The 16361-nt window shown below is 52.5% G+C and overlaps 1 protein-coding gene across 1 annotated transcript in view; it reads right to left on the bottom strand.

The window, feature by feature from the left end:
- The window catches only part of ZBTB7C (zinc finger and BTB domain containing 7C), a 154879-nt gene extending 140685 nt beyond the window's left edge, over window positions 1-14194 (bottom strand). Inside the window, exons 1-2 of the mRNA XM_064404011.1 lie at window positions 14036-14194; window positions 13055-13125 (exon numbers count right to left, since the gene is read on the bottom strand). The gene's annotated coding sequence lies outside the window, so the exon portion shown is untranslated. The remainder of the gene's footprint in view (window positions 1-13054; window positions 13126-14035) is intronic.
- Between the last annotated feature and the right edge of the window lie 2167 nt (window positions 14195-16361).

Here is a 16361-nt window from a genome sequence, read left to right as displayed (position 1 = left end):
TGGGCTGGTGCTGTTCAGCCAGATGCACGCCCATGCAATAAGGTTTTGAGGAGAGCAACATTTCATTTGGGTTGGGTTTTCTGCCTGCCAAGTCAGGTTGCTTTGTGAATCAGCCCATTTCTTGCAGGGACCCAGGACAGGAACCCAATACAACCCAGCTGCATCTCTAACTAACACCAATGGAGTCAGAGAGTGCAGGGAGATGCTCACCTTTAATCTGGGAAACCTGCAATGGATCAACATGACTTTTTCCTTATCAAAGAAGCAGAAATGTCCAGCTTACAAATTAAAAGGCTGCAGCCTGTAAGCAATCAGCATACACTTCCCACTGCATAAGGCCAAAATAACTGTAAACCTCTTTTTTAAAGCACAGTCTTACAGAATTATTCTGCCTCGGCTCCATTGAGCTTGCAGGGCCCTGTATTTGCTCCTCACCCGAGACAGTTGCAAGTTAAGCGCTGAATGGCGGTGTTGCTGCTACAGGGATTGTGCAGCTAAATAATTCAGTAACCAATTACTGTTTAACAATATCCCTCCCCATCATCCCAGCGTCGATCCATCATCCCAGGCCAAGAGAGCCCAGCAGAAAGGAGGCAGCGAGAAGCCTCCTTGTGATGTAAACACATTGACTCGTGTATAATATACAACTTATTGATCAGAAGACAAGGTATACGGCACATTTTATTGCATGCTAAATGAGGGCTGTAATGAATTGCTGCTTGCCTCCAGGTCATTTGTTTGATTGCCACCTAAGCAAACTGGTGAGGGCGAAAGGTCCTGCCTCTGGGGCAGGTCCTCGGTGAAATGAGCTGCTGATCAAGAGAAACATGAGAAAAAGAAAGCAGGACAGTCTAATGCTCTTTCTGTGCATGAGGAACAGGGAAGCTGGTCTTGGACATCATCCCCAAAATGTACAAGACACAACTGTAGCTGATGCTTTCACCAAGAGCATCGGGGCCACTGCACCCAACCAGGTGCCCATCCAGGGCTCCCCAGCTCAGATTCACCCCGCTTAGGACCTGCTCCTCCCAGCCTGTCCCTGCGCCTGCACTGGGATCTGAAAACAAAAAAAAAACCAAAACCTGGGGTGTGAAGAGCTGACTTCACATTTAAAAAGTCAGGGACACAGAGCACACATGGCCAGCTGCTCCCCTGGCTATGAGACAAGGGCCGAACCTGTTCTTCGTGCTGGGCATCGCCAGAGCTCACCCAGCTTTTCTACACCACCGTGGCTCTGCAGAGAAACACGCCTGCTTTTTAAAGATATCCCTCCTGCCTGCTTGGTTCCTCCTTTGTGTGGCTTTAAAGCTTTCTTCTGCGCAGCTATAAAAGGGTGTGAGAAAACTTGGAAAGGAAGCCCTGGGTGGTACAGACAACTGGAACAAGGAGCAATCTGTGCCCGGGGCAGGGGAGGGGGTGGCAGAGCCCACATGGTGCCAGGCTGAATGGCTGCCGGGGAGGAAATGACACACCACACTATCCTGCTTTTGTCCAGGGGCGAGACCAAAACGCTCCCGAGGAAAAAGAAAAACCAAAAAGGGACTACTCTGCCTTGTGCTCTCGCTCCCCTCGACCCCCTGCCACCCCCAAGCAGGGTACAGGTGACTGCCTCCCCATCCTCGCTCCAGTGGACCGTGGGGCATCGTGATCTGAGCAGCATCTGGTCTGCTTTAGCATCAGGCTTACACTTTCATGCTCCTCAGGTTTCTCCCTGCTTTTTAATTAGGAATCACAGCCACGAGGCCACCCATTGCTGGGTCTGGCTGGGCAGCAGAGCCCAGGTGCAGGAACACCCCGCTCTGCTGCTCTCACCAGAGCTGTCAGGGAAATGCCGTGGGCAGGGGGGGACAGGCAGCGTCCCCCAGCCCTGCCAGTGTGCAAGGTGACACCCAGCACACACCAGCCCAGGTGCCCACACTGGTGGCCTCCCCAAACCCTGTCTCCCAAAGAGCCAGCAGAGTCCTGGCTGCACTCTCTGGAAAAATAAAGACTTAAAAACTTTTTGGCCTCGTTTTTCCAAGGTTAAGCTCAAAACTTGGGTGTTTTGCAACCCCTTGACTCTCACCTCTTCTGCTCCTGTATCAGTGGTCCCTCCTTCACAACAGCTGTGGGATTTTCCCAGCGTCCATCATTGGGGCAATCCTGTCTCCAAGGTCTTGTCTCCTCCTTCCACACACCTGAGGCTTGTCCTAGGACAGATCCTTCACCAGCAGCTCATGAACCATCTCCCAAATGCCCAAACAACTTCTGAAGTTTCACCCCACCATATCACATGTTTTTTTTCGATCTCTTCTCTTTTCCCTGGTGTTTTGGTATTATAGGTTTACCTATTGTGTCTCCCCTTGTAAAAGGACCAGAGCCAACACTTTAATACTCAGCCAAAACTCTCTCTGTATCTGGGCCACCTCCCATTCCTTGCTTCCAGCATAACGAAAACAAGCAAGTCACAAACCCATTTTCAGAAAAATTAAGCAGCCCACCCCGAAAGCGACAAAAATCTCTATTGTACATACCTATACTGATGGTGCATCTCATTAAAAACAAAAACCCCAGAGGAACCCCAACTAAACAACTGTCCACAGATACAAGTTCTCTTCCTGCACCACATGAGCGCACATCATAAGGACGAAATTCCTCCCTGGGAGGGTGGGCAGGCCCTGGCCCAGGGTGCCCAGAGCAGCTGTGGCTGCCCCTGGATCCCTGGCAGTGCCCAGGCCAGGCTGGATGGGGCTTGGAGCACTCTGGGACAGTGGAAGGCGTCCCTGGCCATGAGGTTCCCTCCACCTTCAGCTGGTACAAACCATCACAGCAGCCCTTCAGCCCAGCTCTCACTCTTACAGACACCTGAGCTATAAAACCTTCTGTCCATCCCACAGCTGGCTGGGGCCCTCAGTGCTAGAAGCTGTAAACAACAAAAAGACCCCAAAATTAGCTATTGCAGCAGATGTATCCAGGTTGTATTTTTATTCTTCTGCAAGCCAGAGGTTTTTCCTCTTTAAGGAAAACTCAGTGCTTTCCCTTTTATTCCTTCCTCAACTAACAACTTCCAAAGTTTAAAGCCAAAACAATAAAAAATAAACCAGCTCTTCACTCCCATCATTAGTTTACTATCAGATGGAGGACAGTGGGTTGGTTGATGGAAATAAGCTTCTTCCCATTAAATTAATTTTTGTAGGGTTAATGTGCAATTCCACCACTACCACCAGCACAGAGGAGGATGGGCAAGAAGCACATGGCTTGGGGATTTCAGTGCCTTGTCAGGTCTGAGTGAGCCCCAGTGAGCTACAGCCCTTTTGCAAACAAAACATAAAGGCAGAAGAGGGTCAGAAATGGTGCAGGTGTCTCAGCTGACATCGCACCAGCCGACATAAAGTCACCTTGCTGAGTACACCTGGGTGAGGAACAGCCTAAGGAAGGACTGAAGACCTGCCACTTCTACATGGATCCAATCTGGAACAAGAAGGGCTGCAAACCTTGCTCATGGGGCTCTGCAGTGCTCAGTCTGGGCTGAGGAGGATTCTCTTTTCCTTTTGCCCTCCATGGAGACTCATTTCGAGCACCTCCAGCTCTGAGGAAGAGCAAAACCTGACCATAGTTCTTGTGGAAAACAGCATCCAGTGGCAGCACCAGCACAGCCCCTTCCAAGCCCAGCCATGCAGCAGTCACCTATCACAATCTCCTCATCAGCACCCATCCCTCATCCACAGAGAAAAGCTGCTCCATGCAGATACACAACCTTGTTACATTCTTAATTAATTACTATTGATAACCTATCGGTGTGGCTGGCCAGCCAACCTGCCATGCCTGCAGCAGAGCCTCCTCTTGCTCAGCTGATGAAGGACCTGACCATGACAGGGCTGGACAGGGAGCTCTGCCTCTGGGGAGGGAGGAGGAGAGCCCATGGGAAGGTGGGGAAAGGATCATCCTGGCAATGGAGTCTGAGGAAGACCCACAGCACAAGGTCAGAGTGATGGAGACACTGGAGACGGGGGAGCAGGAGAGGACAATCCCGAGCATGGAGCATGGAGATGGGAGGAAGATTTACCCCTCTGGGTCACCTCAGTCACCTGGGTGTCCCCAGGACATGAGTCACCAGACACTCCTTAGTCAGCCCAGGCACCACCAGCCCCGGGGCCAGTGCAGTGTGGGGAGCCCTGGGGAAGCACTGAAAGGAGCCGCCAGCCCCAGGGCGCACTGTCTGAACGTCTGCATGCTGGAAACCACTTAAAAACACCCCCTAATACCAATAAAAATGGCATAAGAGCAAATGGGATGCAAACACACAACTGCAAATACACCGAGGGCGCACAACCCACGCTGAACCCACCAGGGTGGCTGCCAAAACCCCCAGAGATGTCCCCATCCCCACGAGCTCATGGTGCAGCATCAGATGAGGCAAAGGGCGAAAGGAAAAGGTGTTCACCAGCATTCAGTGTGGCAGAAAAAAATGGTTTGTGGGTTGGGGTTTGGTTTTTTGTTGTTTTTTTTTTTTTTAAACCACACCTGCAGATCATCCACCCATTTGTGCCCCTCCAGACTCATCCACACTCTCACCACTTGCAAGCTGCTTCCCAACAAGGACCAACTTTGTTACGAAAAACTACAGGGCCTGAGGCAAAATTAGCTTTTTTGTCTCCCAAACAGGCAATTATCTCTTGCACAACTATGCAAGTCTAAAACACAGGAGAGGCAATATTAAGCTTTACTAAAATGGTGCTTTTAAAGTACAAATTGTTGCAACATGTGAAAATAACATGGGGGAATTGCAGTTATGGAAAATTTAGAGAACTTTTTATTTTATAGTTTTCAAGCATACCAGGCTCCCAGTCGAGGTGACCCAAAAAAAAAAAATCACTACTTTCAGCTGTGCTACACATAGCACCCCATTTTTAGACTATTTTAGAGGAGGTAAAATGATCTGCTTCTCTGTTCCTCCTGAAGACCCACAGATATGTTCCTTTCAATATTTAAAGGGAGCTTATAAAAAAGATGGAAAGGGACTTTTCACACAGGCATATAGTGATAGGTTTTAAAGCCAGAGTTTTAAATTTAGATTAGATGTTACAAAGAAATCCTTCCCTGTGAGGGTGGAGAGGGCCCTGGCACAGGTTTCCCAGAGAAGCTGTGGCTGCCCCATCCCTGGAAGTTTCCAAAGCCAGGATGGACATGGGTTGGAGCAACCTGGGATAGTGGAAAGTGTCCTGGATGAGCTTTGAGAATCCTGCCAACCCAAACCATTCTACAGAAGACCTTAAAAGGCATCAAAACGTAACACAGACTGTGTTACAGGAGTATATACATACATGCACAGACAAATCTACTTAAATGGGATACTCAAGTTGCATCAGCATCACAAAAAATTAACACTCTTTTTCATATTTTGAAGAACCTAAAGTGGGTCATGTCTAACCTGATACCATTAATTTACATGTCCACGTCTGTTCAGTGAAGCCTCTCTGTCCTGGGTCACTTTAACCTTAAAACCTGAACATGGGAAATCAACACACTGCAGTATTAATTACATGTTATGCAAGGACTCATTTTACAGCCTAATAGTTTGAAACAGTTAAAAAAAAAAACCCTGCCGCTTGTGTCCTGCTTACAATTCACATGGCAACTCTGTGCTTCCGATCAGGCTGCCCAAGAAGTGTTTATCTTCTTGTGGGGAAAACAAACAACTGCATATCAGACATTAATTTAATTAATCCAGGGCACCCGCCAGCACCAGCCCTGCACCAACCACAGAAGAACAGAATGAACACCCTGACCTGGAAAGACCCACAAGGACCATCAAAGCCCCACTCCTGGCCCTGCACAGGACAAGCCCAAATGATGACAATGCCTGGTGCCTTTGGGCTGGAGAGAAGATCAAGGTCCCCAGTATAGAATTCCAGCCCCAAAAGAAACTCCAAAGTGGAAACATCCAAAGAAGAGGACAGCTCACAAAGGCCAGGCTGACCAGCAACAGCAGTGGCCACAAACCCCTGCGGAGCAGCCTCAGTGACTCCCAACAATCACACTTCTCTTCTCCCATTTAATTTCTAGCCAAGATACTCAGAAGTGACAGTGAATACCCCGAATATGTTCTCTCACATCTTCTGGACTTCAGCCTGCTGAGCTGGTGGAGGTCACCATGCTCCTGCCCACCCTTTTCTCGGCTTCCCTTTGATCGCGCGCTCACCGCAGAGCAAGGCAACCCAAAAACAAAGGCCCCAGAGGGATCCATATCTCAAACTTGCCAGTGGCTTCTGACTCGTGCCCCTGTGCCAAGGCACAACAGGCTCTACAGAAGGGCTCATCTCCGTGGCAGTCATGGAGTTTATCTCCTGCCAGTTAGCTTGAGGTCCCTACATTTGCTAATGCTGATTTGGTTACTGCCATCAGGCTTGATCAAGCATGCAAATCTTCAGGTCTCAAGCTAGACAAAGCCTGGAGAAAGGAGAAGGCTGGAGCAAACAAATATGTTAAAACAGGATTTATTTATTAAAATGGAGGGGAAAGAAAAGGGAGGGGGCAAGAAGTAAACTTTTCTCCTCCCTCCCAACCTCCTCCTCTGATGTGTGCTCTTAAACATGATGGAATGAAAAGGCTCCCACAGCACTGAAAAGGCTCCTGTCCCCAGGAACAGAGTCCAAGAGGTCCCACAGGGCAAAGGCCACCTTGCAGACTGGCAGATACTGTGCCCACTAGACAGAAGATCTGCAAAAAGCAGCAACAGCAAGTTGAGAGGCTTCACTTTTCACTTTTCTTCAGTTTCTTCTCAGCCAATCAGTAACTCATAAGGCTGCTTAGGGCTTGACTGGCAGGTAAGGGAGAAAATTCTGCCCTCTCTACTCTGTGCTCAGGGAACACCTTACCTGCAGAGCTGGGGTCCCCAGCACAGGAAGGTCAGGGAGCTGCTGGAATGAGTCCAGAGGAGGCACGGAGATGCTGCCAGGGCTGGAGCCCCTCTGCTCTGGAGCCAGCCTGGCACAGCTGGGGCTGCTCCCCTGCACAAGAGAAGGCTGCAGGGACACCTGAGAGCCCCTGCCAGGGCCTGCAGGGGCTCCAGGAGAGCTGCCCAGGCACTGGGGACAAGGCCTGCAGGGACAGCACACAGGCCATGGCTGCACTGCCACAGGGCAGGCACACATTTTGGGATGTTGGGCAGGAATTGGTGGCTGGGAGGGTGGGCAGGCCCTGGCCCAGGGTGCCCAGAGCAGCTGTGGCTGCCCCTGGATCCCTGGCAGTGTCCAAGGCTGGATGGGGCTGGGAGCAACCTGGGACAATGGAAGCTGTCCCTGCCCATGGCAGGGGATGGGACTGGATGACCTTTAAGCTCCCTTCCAGCCCAAACCATTCTATAACTTTCTACAGCATCATGCACCCAACAACCCAAAGGAGACCATTTCTCTTGGCTGGAAAAGGCAACAACTTCCAGATAAGCCACAGAGCTGCTGATTTTACCCATGAAAGACATAAATAAAAAGTCCACATATTATGTCCATAGGCGTGTCCAATAGTTTCCAATAGGGTTCACGCTATCTGTGGACCCAAATCTTCCCTGCAGCTACAAGAAGAATAAGTAATTTTGCATTTAGGGTCCTGAACCATGGTGCAGCTTTGTTATTAAACAGCTGACACTACCCTGAAGCTTGAGTGCAGCGTTTTATGTGCATGTGTGAGTTTACAGAGCATTTGTGTGTCATTTCTGATGAATGGCGCTGCATAAATGTTAGATCTTCAACCCATTGCTCTCGCAAATACTATTTCTTCTCTTATTTATTTGTATTGCTGTAATTCATTCAGGTGCCAACCATGACTGAGGCTGCGCCATCAATATGCAGCCTGACAGCAGCAGCAAGAGACAACAGCAGCTCTACAGATCACACAGGAGAACAGGAAGCATCCTGGCTGGCGTTGGTGGGGAATGGCTGTAAAGGCAGAGAATGTCCTCAAATCCCAAGGAAGAAAACCCCAGCAAAGCAACCCCAGCTCTGATGCACAGAGAACCTGTCTAAATGTTTAACCAGAAGAGGCACAGAAGCCCCACCTGTGGCAAAGCATGGGGCCACCATGTCCTCCCTCAAATGGAGGTGTGTATGCCATAAACACACCTAGACCATGAACAACTACAGGCCAGCAGGAACTACAAGCCTCTCTAAAGCCAGCCTCAGATCAAAGAACCACGGAATTCCTTTTTTAAGCCTGCAAAAGCTCTCTGAAATTGAGTCCTACCATCCCCCCAGCACAGGCAAGCCCAACACCAACCCACTGTCTCCAGGTGCCATATCCATATGGCTTCTAAATCCCTCCAGGGATGGGGACTCCACCACTGCCCTGGGCAGACCATGTCAACATTTGCCAAGACTCCGTGAAAAAATTTTCACTAATATGGAATCTAAACTGTCCTGGTGCAACTGGAGGCCATCTCATCTTGTCCCTGTGGTTTGTCCTAGCTGTGACACCCTCCCCAGCTGCCCTGGAGACCTGCCTTCCTACAGGAGCATTAAACACATGCCCCAGTGCTGGTTTGTATGGACCAGCAGGATGAGATGCTATCAGCCCCAGCTCTCCTCTGCTCCAAAAGCACCCCGAGGCAGCGTGCAAGCCCTGCTGCTGGGGCGCAGTGCAGCAGCTGCATTTGCAACACCCCAGCTCTGGCCTGGTGAGGTGTGGCCCTGATGAAGCCAGCACAATGTCCAGAAGCAGGCTGACGTGGTCCAGCAGCACCCCTGGGGTGTGTGACACCTCCTGTGTCCATGCCAGATGTTCATCCCATGAAACACCTGCATGTGCACATCCACCAAGCTGCTGCCACGCCGAGCCACACCTGACAAAGTGTCACCAGGGTGGGCAGGACCTCCAGGGCATGAAGGTCTGCCAATATCCCAGCACTGCTCCCTAGGAATTGTACCACAACTGCAGCAGAGCTGTCTCCTGGCTCTCCTTGTCACCTGGACAAGGTGGCAGTGGCACCCCACCCTTTTAGTTCTTTCTTCTGAGCCCTGTTCTTGGAGCAACTCCCTCTGGTGCTGGAGAACTGCTGGAGCAGGAGCCAGCAGCCTGACAAGGGCCACCACTCCCCACCCACCTGCTTCTTGCTCCCCCAAGAAACCTCATGCAAAGACTTTTCAACCAACCAGTAAATAAGCAAGACACCTCCCAGTGACAGTAATGGATAACTAATGTCTCATTAAATAAACGAAACAGATTAATGAGAAGAGTGACTGTTGTTTCTTTGAGCTGGTCATGGTGAGATAAAAGGCAAAGAAAAACCCAGATCCCTTTTCATAGGAGTGCTGTAAAATGAGTGGCACAAACTTAGCAGAGATGAAAATACAGGGCAGGACACACTTTTCCCTCCAAACACACCTGATACTTCCTTCTCTGCCCTTCTTTTTCTCTCCCATACCCAATCTGGAAAAGCCAAACTTCATTCATAACAGAACCAAACTATTTCCTTTTTTATTCTAATATTTCCTTGGTTTTTTAATAGGCAACCATCTGGGAGTGGGGGAGTAGAAAGGAAGCCCTGAAGCTTTTCAGACACAATAAATAAATTATAAAAAAAAAAAAAAGAAGTATGATTAAAACCAAAAAGCATAAACAAACAAGCCATGTTACCCAGAATAATGACTTCAGGGAAAAGCGCCAAAAAAATTGTATAAGCTTCTGGAGCGTGGCAAGAGAAGAGAAGAGAACAGAAAGTCCTCACTGCTGAGGAGAATGTGACACTGCAGTGGGACAGAGGCTGGGACTACAGGGATGCCCTGGGCAAGCCCCAAAGGAGGGGGGTTTCACACAGACTGAAATCCCAAATTTGCCTTCAGCCACGTGATTTTTATAAAAATCCCCAGTCTAGGCAAGCTCAGACCTTTTAAATTTTTTTTTCAAATTTTAATTTCATCTGCTCCTCTCTGGTGAGACCCCACCTGGAGTCAAGCTTGGGAATCCTCAGCACAGGAAGGACGTGGAGCTGCTGCAGCCAGTGCAGAGGAGGCACAGAGATGCTGCCAGGGCTGGAGCCCCTCTGCTCTGGAGCCAGCCTGGCACAGCTGGGGCTGCTCCCCTGCACAAGAGAAGGCTGCAGGGACACCTGAGAGCCCCTGCCAGGGCCTGCAGGGGCTCCAGGAGAGCTGCCCAGGCACTGGGGACAAGGCCTGCAGGGACAGCACACAGGCCATGGCTGCACTGCCACAGGGCAGGCACACATTTTGGGATCTTGGAGGCTGGGGAGGCTGGCTGGGAGGGTGGGGAGGTTTCCCAGAGCAGCTGTGGCTGCCCCTGGATCCCTGGCAGTGTCCAAGGCCAGGCTGGATGGGGTATGGAGCAGCCAGTTGAAGATGGCCCTGCTCATGAGGCTCCCTTGGGCCCACTTCTCGAGCTTGTCCAGGTCCCTCTGGATGGCATCCCATCACTCAGGCACGTCAGCCACACTCAGCTCAGTGTCATCTGCAAACACAAACCCCTCTGAGCTATTCTTGTTCTACAGCTTCATCATTCTCGGCAGCAGCACACCATATTCTGCAGGGATGACAAACGGGGGCACAGAGTGGATGGCATTACCCAGAACAAATCTGATTTCTTTCTGACAAGCAGGCAGCACAGAGGGATGCACCCATTGCTCCTGTCCTAGCAGGGAAGCATTTTTGGGGGGGATACTTGGCACTCAGGGGTCTCCAGCCTGATGCAGAGCATTACAAGTAGCAGGGTGCCTCATGAAAGCTGTGGTGAGGAGGAGAGGGACAGTGTGCAGCACTGAGACAGGGCTAGCAGAAAATGGGCCAGCACAGGCAGCCACGCTCCTGAGATACTGACACTGCAGCAGAGAAGATAAATGACTGGCCCAAGGCCACGCAGCCAGGCAGTGTCCCCTCTACATGACTTTCAATCCCTGCTCCAGCACAGGACTGCTGAGGGATCCTTCAACAAAATGCTATATTGGCTTCGAAATCGTGAGATTTATTTTACACCTGAACACACTCACACATATAAATGTACTTTTTTTTCCTGCCTCTTTCTCTTGCCTCCACTCAGACGCACCCAAGCACATCTTAAAACCTCTCTGAATAACCAGAAAAGTAAAAACTTTGTATTTCCCCACTAAAGGAGAAGTCATAGGGGTTTAACTTGACTCCAGGAGCTCGGGCTTCACAATGAAGCAGGATGCTGCCAGCAGTCCCACCTGGCAAATCAGTGCCTATATTTACAATTGTACGCCCAGAGACTCTGCAAATATTTCCTAGAAGCTATAAACCCCATCCCAACAATTGCAACAGGAGCGGGGATAAATTAGCTGAAGCCTGTCACTTGGTGAAGTCACGCTGGAGGAGATCCATCCAGGTAATCCATCTTTCTGCTGTGTTATACAATGACACAGTAATGGCCAGCCCAGAGGGATTTCCTTCAGGAAAACTCAACTGTTACTAAAATGGTAAGTTAATACCAAGCAAGAACTCAGCCGTCATTAGACCGAAGGATAGACACGACAGGGAATAAAATATTACAGTCCCCATTCAAATATTTTTATTTACAAGAGCAAGAATAAATAGACCTATCTGAAGGCTGCAAAGAGAGGAGGCTGGGATTAAAGGAGAAAAGAAAAAAAAGACCTGCACGCATCGATTCCATCTTTGCCATTTTTCCTAATAAATAGCCTGGCACGGCTGTGCTGATGGGTAGCTGGGGTGGAGGAGGGCACGCTGCCCAGCTCTCACAGGGACACAGGACACAAATCTGAGCTCAGGCTCTGCCCTTTTGTGTTGATTAAAAAAAAAAAAAACCCCAAGAAGAAAGGAAGAAAGCAAGAAAAGTTATGTGGCTAATAAAGGGCTCTATTGTGCCATCAATTTTTTAAGCTTTAATGATTTCGGGAGGAAGTTCAGCTCAGCAATCAATAGCACAATATGGGCAGGAGGGCTCGGAGGAAATTCAGCGCCGGAGCTGCGGCGAGGGCTGGTGGGAAGGGGGGCTCAGAGGAAGGGGGTTCCCCTCCTTCAGGGGGCAGGGGGCTCCCAGGACCCCACACAGGGGCCCTGTCCCCCTCCTGCTCAGCCACTGGGTGTGAGCTCCCTCTCCTGCTGCACAGCAGTGCAGCCAGGGGACAGCGGGGACATTTGGGGATACCACGGCTGTGCCACGGCAAGGGAGCTGGAAAAGCACCCACGCCAGCTGGGATGCTTGCCCCATGCCCGGCAGGACTGAGCACATCCCAGGGATGCTCACAGCACACCAGGGACAGCCCAGGGACCATCACCCCACACTGAGCATATCCCAGGAATCATCTCCCCATACTGAGCATATCCCAGGGATCATCACCCCACACTGAGCATATCCCAGAAATCATCACCCCACACTGAGCATATCCCAGAGAACATCACCCCACACTGGGCATATCCCAGGGATCATCACCCCACACTCCCCACATTGAGGCTGAGCACATGCCAGGGATCATCACCCCACACTGAGCACATCCCAGGAATCATCTCCCCATACTGAGTATACCCCAGGGAACATCACCCCACACTGAGCACATCCCAGGGAACATCACCCCACACTGAGCACATCCCAGGGATCATCTCCCCATACTGAGTATGTCCCAGGGAACATCACCCCACACTGAGCACATCCCAGGGATCATCACCCCACACTCCCCACACCGGGGCTGAGCACATCCCAGGGATGGTCACCCTTACATTGAGCATATCCTAGGGATCATCACCCCACACTGAGCACATCCCAGGAATCATCGCCCCATAATGAGTATATCCCAGAAATTAACCCCCCACATTCCCCGCACTGGGACTGAGCACATCCCAGGAATCATCACCCCACCCTGAGCACACCCCAGAAATGATCACCCCGCACTCCCCGAATCTGGGTTTAGCACATCCCAGAGATGCTGGCCCCACACCATGCCCATCCCCGGGATGCTGACCCCACACTCCCCGGGCTCCCCATCCCAGGGACGCTCTCCTCCAGGCCCACCTGTCCCTAAGCCCCGCAGCCCGGGCACACAGCCAGCCTCCCCGCTCTCCGGGAAGCCCAGTCCTGCCCGCAGCAGCAGACGTACCGCATCGCCGAGGCTCGGTGCTGCCGCCGGGATGCGGGGCTCTCCGGGGGATGCTCCAGCGCCGGGCAGACCTAGGAGACACGGCGACACAGCGTGAGGCTCTCGGCATCAGCGGGGACAGCGCCTCGCCCGAGGTGCCACCCTGGACAGGAGCCACAGCCGCCTCCCAGCTCGCACAGGCACCGGCAGGGTGAAAAGCGGAATAAAAACCCACAGAGGGCTTCCCAGCAATGGGGGATCCCGAGCCGTCGGGTCCCTGTCCCGATGCGAGGTGCAGAGGAGAAAGGATGGGATGGGATGGGATGGGATGGGATGGGATGGGATGGGATGGGATGGGATGGGATGGGATGGGATGGGATGGGATGGGATGGGATGGGATGGGATGGGACGGGATAGTCCGGGATCACCCCGCGCATCCCGTCCCTCACTGCAGGGAAAAGCCGATCCTGCAAGTTGATCCCAAACGTCAGGAGCGCTCGGCGGAGCGGCACCGGCTGCACCGCCAGCCCCCGCAGGCAGCGGGAACTCGGGCGAAAGTTTTGCCACGATCCGGGGGATATTAATAAAAAATTACTAATACTAATCAATCAAAAAAAAAAAAAAAGCAATTCATCAACAGAAGCTAACGAGCGCCGGAGAGGAAGAACGGGGGAATATCCGACCTGGGAGCCGGGAGCGCCGGTGACAGCAGCGCTGCCTCTGCGCGGTGCTGCCGCAGCTCGGGGACCCAGCGGCAGGACCGGGCACGGTCCCCTGGCACCGGGAGGGACGGAGGGAGGGACGGCAGGGGAGGGGAGATGAGGGAGGGGGCGCCGCCGCCGCCGCCGCCCCCCGCAGGAGGGTCCTGAGGGACCCCCGGTCCGCCCCCGTCGGGGAAGGCAGCGGCTCCCCCCCGGCCATCCCGGCGGGGAGGAAACGGAGCTTTATTTTAAGACAGCGAGCAAAACAGCGGGCAGATATACACACAAAACCAGAACTTACCGTCCAAAACGAATCAGCAGGGAGGGATCCGCGGGCGGCGCAGCCAGGGGAGCATCGGGACGGGACGGGGCGGGGCGCGGCAGCTCCGCGCACCTCGAGGCGGGCAGCGGCGGCGGATGGCGACGGACAGAGCCCCGCGCCGGGGTCCGCGGCACCGCCCGCCCCGTCCGGCGGCGCTGGCCCGCGGCTGCGGGCGGCTCGGCGGCTGTGGCGAGCCGAGGGCCCGGATGTCGCTGGCCCCGCGCCGGGGGGGCCTCACGGGGCGCGGGGGTCCCGCCCGCCCCGTCGGGGCGCCGGGCGCTGCCACGTGGGACCGCCGGGGGGGGGCGCCCCACCCTTCTCTCGGGTCTCGGTGTCTCTGCGTCTCTCTCACCCCCCCCGGCCCCCCCCCCCCGCTCCACGCCGGGCTTGACAGGTCCACGCGACCAAACAAACCGCGGAGGACGGGCGGGCGGCGCGGCCAATGGGAGCGCGCGGCGGAGAGGATCAGCCAATGGGTGCGCGCGGGGGGCGGGACCGCCTGAGGGGAGCGCGGCGGAGGCGCCGCCCCGGGGTCAGAGCGCCGCCCGCTGCCCTCGGGGTGCGGAGCTGGTGCGGAGTGAGGGGTGGCGTGGCAGAGACGGGGAATGGGCAGTGTCGGTATGGGCCCGAGCGGTAATCCACTCCCAACTCCTGCCATGGTCGGGGGCACCTTCCACTGGACCAGCTTGTTCCAAGCCCCATCCATTCTGGCCCTGGACACGTCAGGGTCTCTTCTCTGGGAGACCTGTGGCGAGGCCTCCCCACCAGCATCCTAAAGTCCTTCTTCCAGAGCTGCCCTTTATCCCCAGCCTGGATTCACCCCGGGGGTCACCTCGCCTCGAGTGCAGCTTCAGCTCTTGGGCTTGTTAAACCTCAGAGGTTCCCATGGCCCGGCTCCTCATGTCCCACGCTGTTTGATGATTCCAGATAAACAAACCCTAGATAAAAAAAGCCAGTATATGGAGCGGGGTGTTACTCCAGCATCGTCGTCCTGCTGCGAGACTCAGGCAAGGGCTTGGTGGAGCACAGCTGGTGGCATTGCCCGGCTCCTGCGGGGATCCAGCAGCTCTGGATCCTCTCTGCATCCCCTTCCGAGCTGCCTCACTCTGCCTGCGTTCTCCAGTGAGAAAGAGAGCTTCTTGGCATGCTTGGTTTCCATGCTCCTGTGGATCATAAGCTTCAGGTGCCGCTGGGTGCCCTGTGTGTTGTACAATCACCCCTCAAACCAACCTGACAAAAACTGTGGATGATCCTTTGTCAATCCTCAGACTTTCAAGGATTGCATGAGGGAAAAAAATATTATCTGCAGGAAAAATAGACAACACACCTAAATCCAGGAAATCCATGAAATTTGGATATCAAGAAGCCCCCCCTTATATGTCTAATAATCTTAATCCCAAAACTGGTATTCTGAAAGACAGCATTTATTCTGTTTTTAATGGTTTTCTTTGGCAGGGCGGTTTGGAAATTTGGAGTTTTGACTTCCTTTTTTTTTTTTTTTTTTTAAAGTCAGACCTAGCCAACAATCACAATTTGTTTTTATTTCATCTGCTCTCCTACCCTGTCATCAGGCTCCCATGCTTTCCCACTGGGTCCCTGAGTGCAGTCAGCACGATGCTGAGTCACAGAAGAACATTGTCAGCTTAAACTCTGAGCACTGAGGCTTCCCCCTCAGTATCAGCAACTCAGGGAGAGCCTCCCTGTGTGAGTTTAGAACATTTCCAGCTTATTTGCACGTTATTTTTTAGGATCCTCATCAAATGTTTCCAGTGAACACCATTTCAGGATGTTCCTTTAGAGTTTGTTGTTCTGCAATCCATCTGTTTCAGGTGGAGGAGCCTGGCATGGCAATCCTGGGATCTCTGCTCTAATACCCGGTAAAACCATTGCTAACAGCTGATCCAGACTGGGATCTGATTCTGAGTGCCTTAATTAGTCAAAAGTCCCCAGCTTTATTCAAAATCCATCACTAGTAATGTGTTTTTAGATTTAAAGGGAAGGTTTAAATTAGGAACAGTAGGAGCAGCTGCTGTGAGTTTGCTGGTAGAGGAATGTGTGCTCCTAACAAAAAGCAGAGGCAGGATTTGGGATCCTTTTCATCCAGAGGAAAGATGACATCCAGCTACAAAGTTCTCCATAAGGGGCAAAGGGGATTTTCTGCCCCTCTCTGCCTCCTAGGAAACACTCCTGTGCTTCATCTCACTCTCCAGATCCAAACTTAGCACCTGATTATTTTTAAAACAACAAAGTTGTGTAAAACACACTGACAGGAACAACGTGATGCTGCTGCCTGATCTCCCCTCTG

This window comes from Passer domesticus, chromosome Z, assembly GCF_036417665.1.
Source record: "Passer domesticus isolate bPasDom1 chromosome Z, bPasDom1.hap1, whole genome shotgun sequence".
NCBI classification, from domain to species: Eukaryota; Metazoa; Chordata; class Aves; order Passeriformes; family Passeridae; genus Passer; species Passer domesticus.
This window is presented reverse-complemented; position numbering and strand designations above follow the sequence as displayed.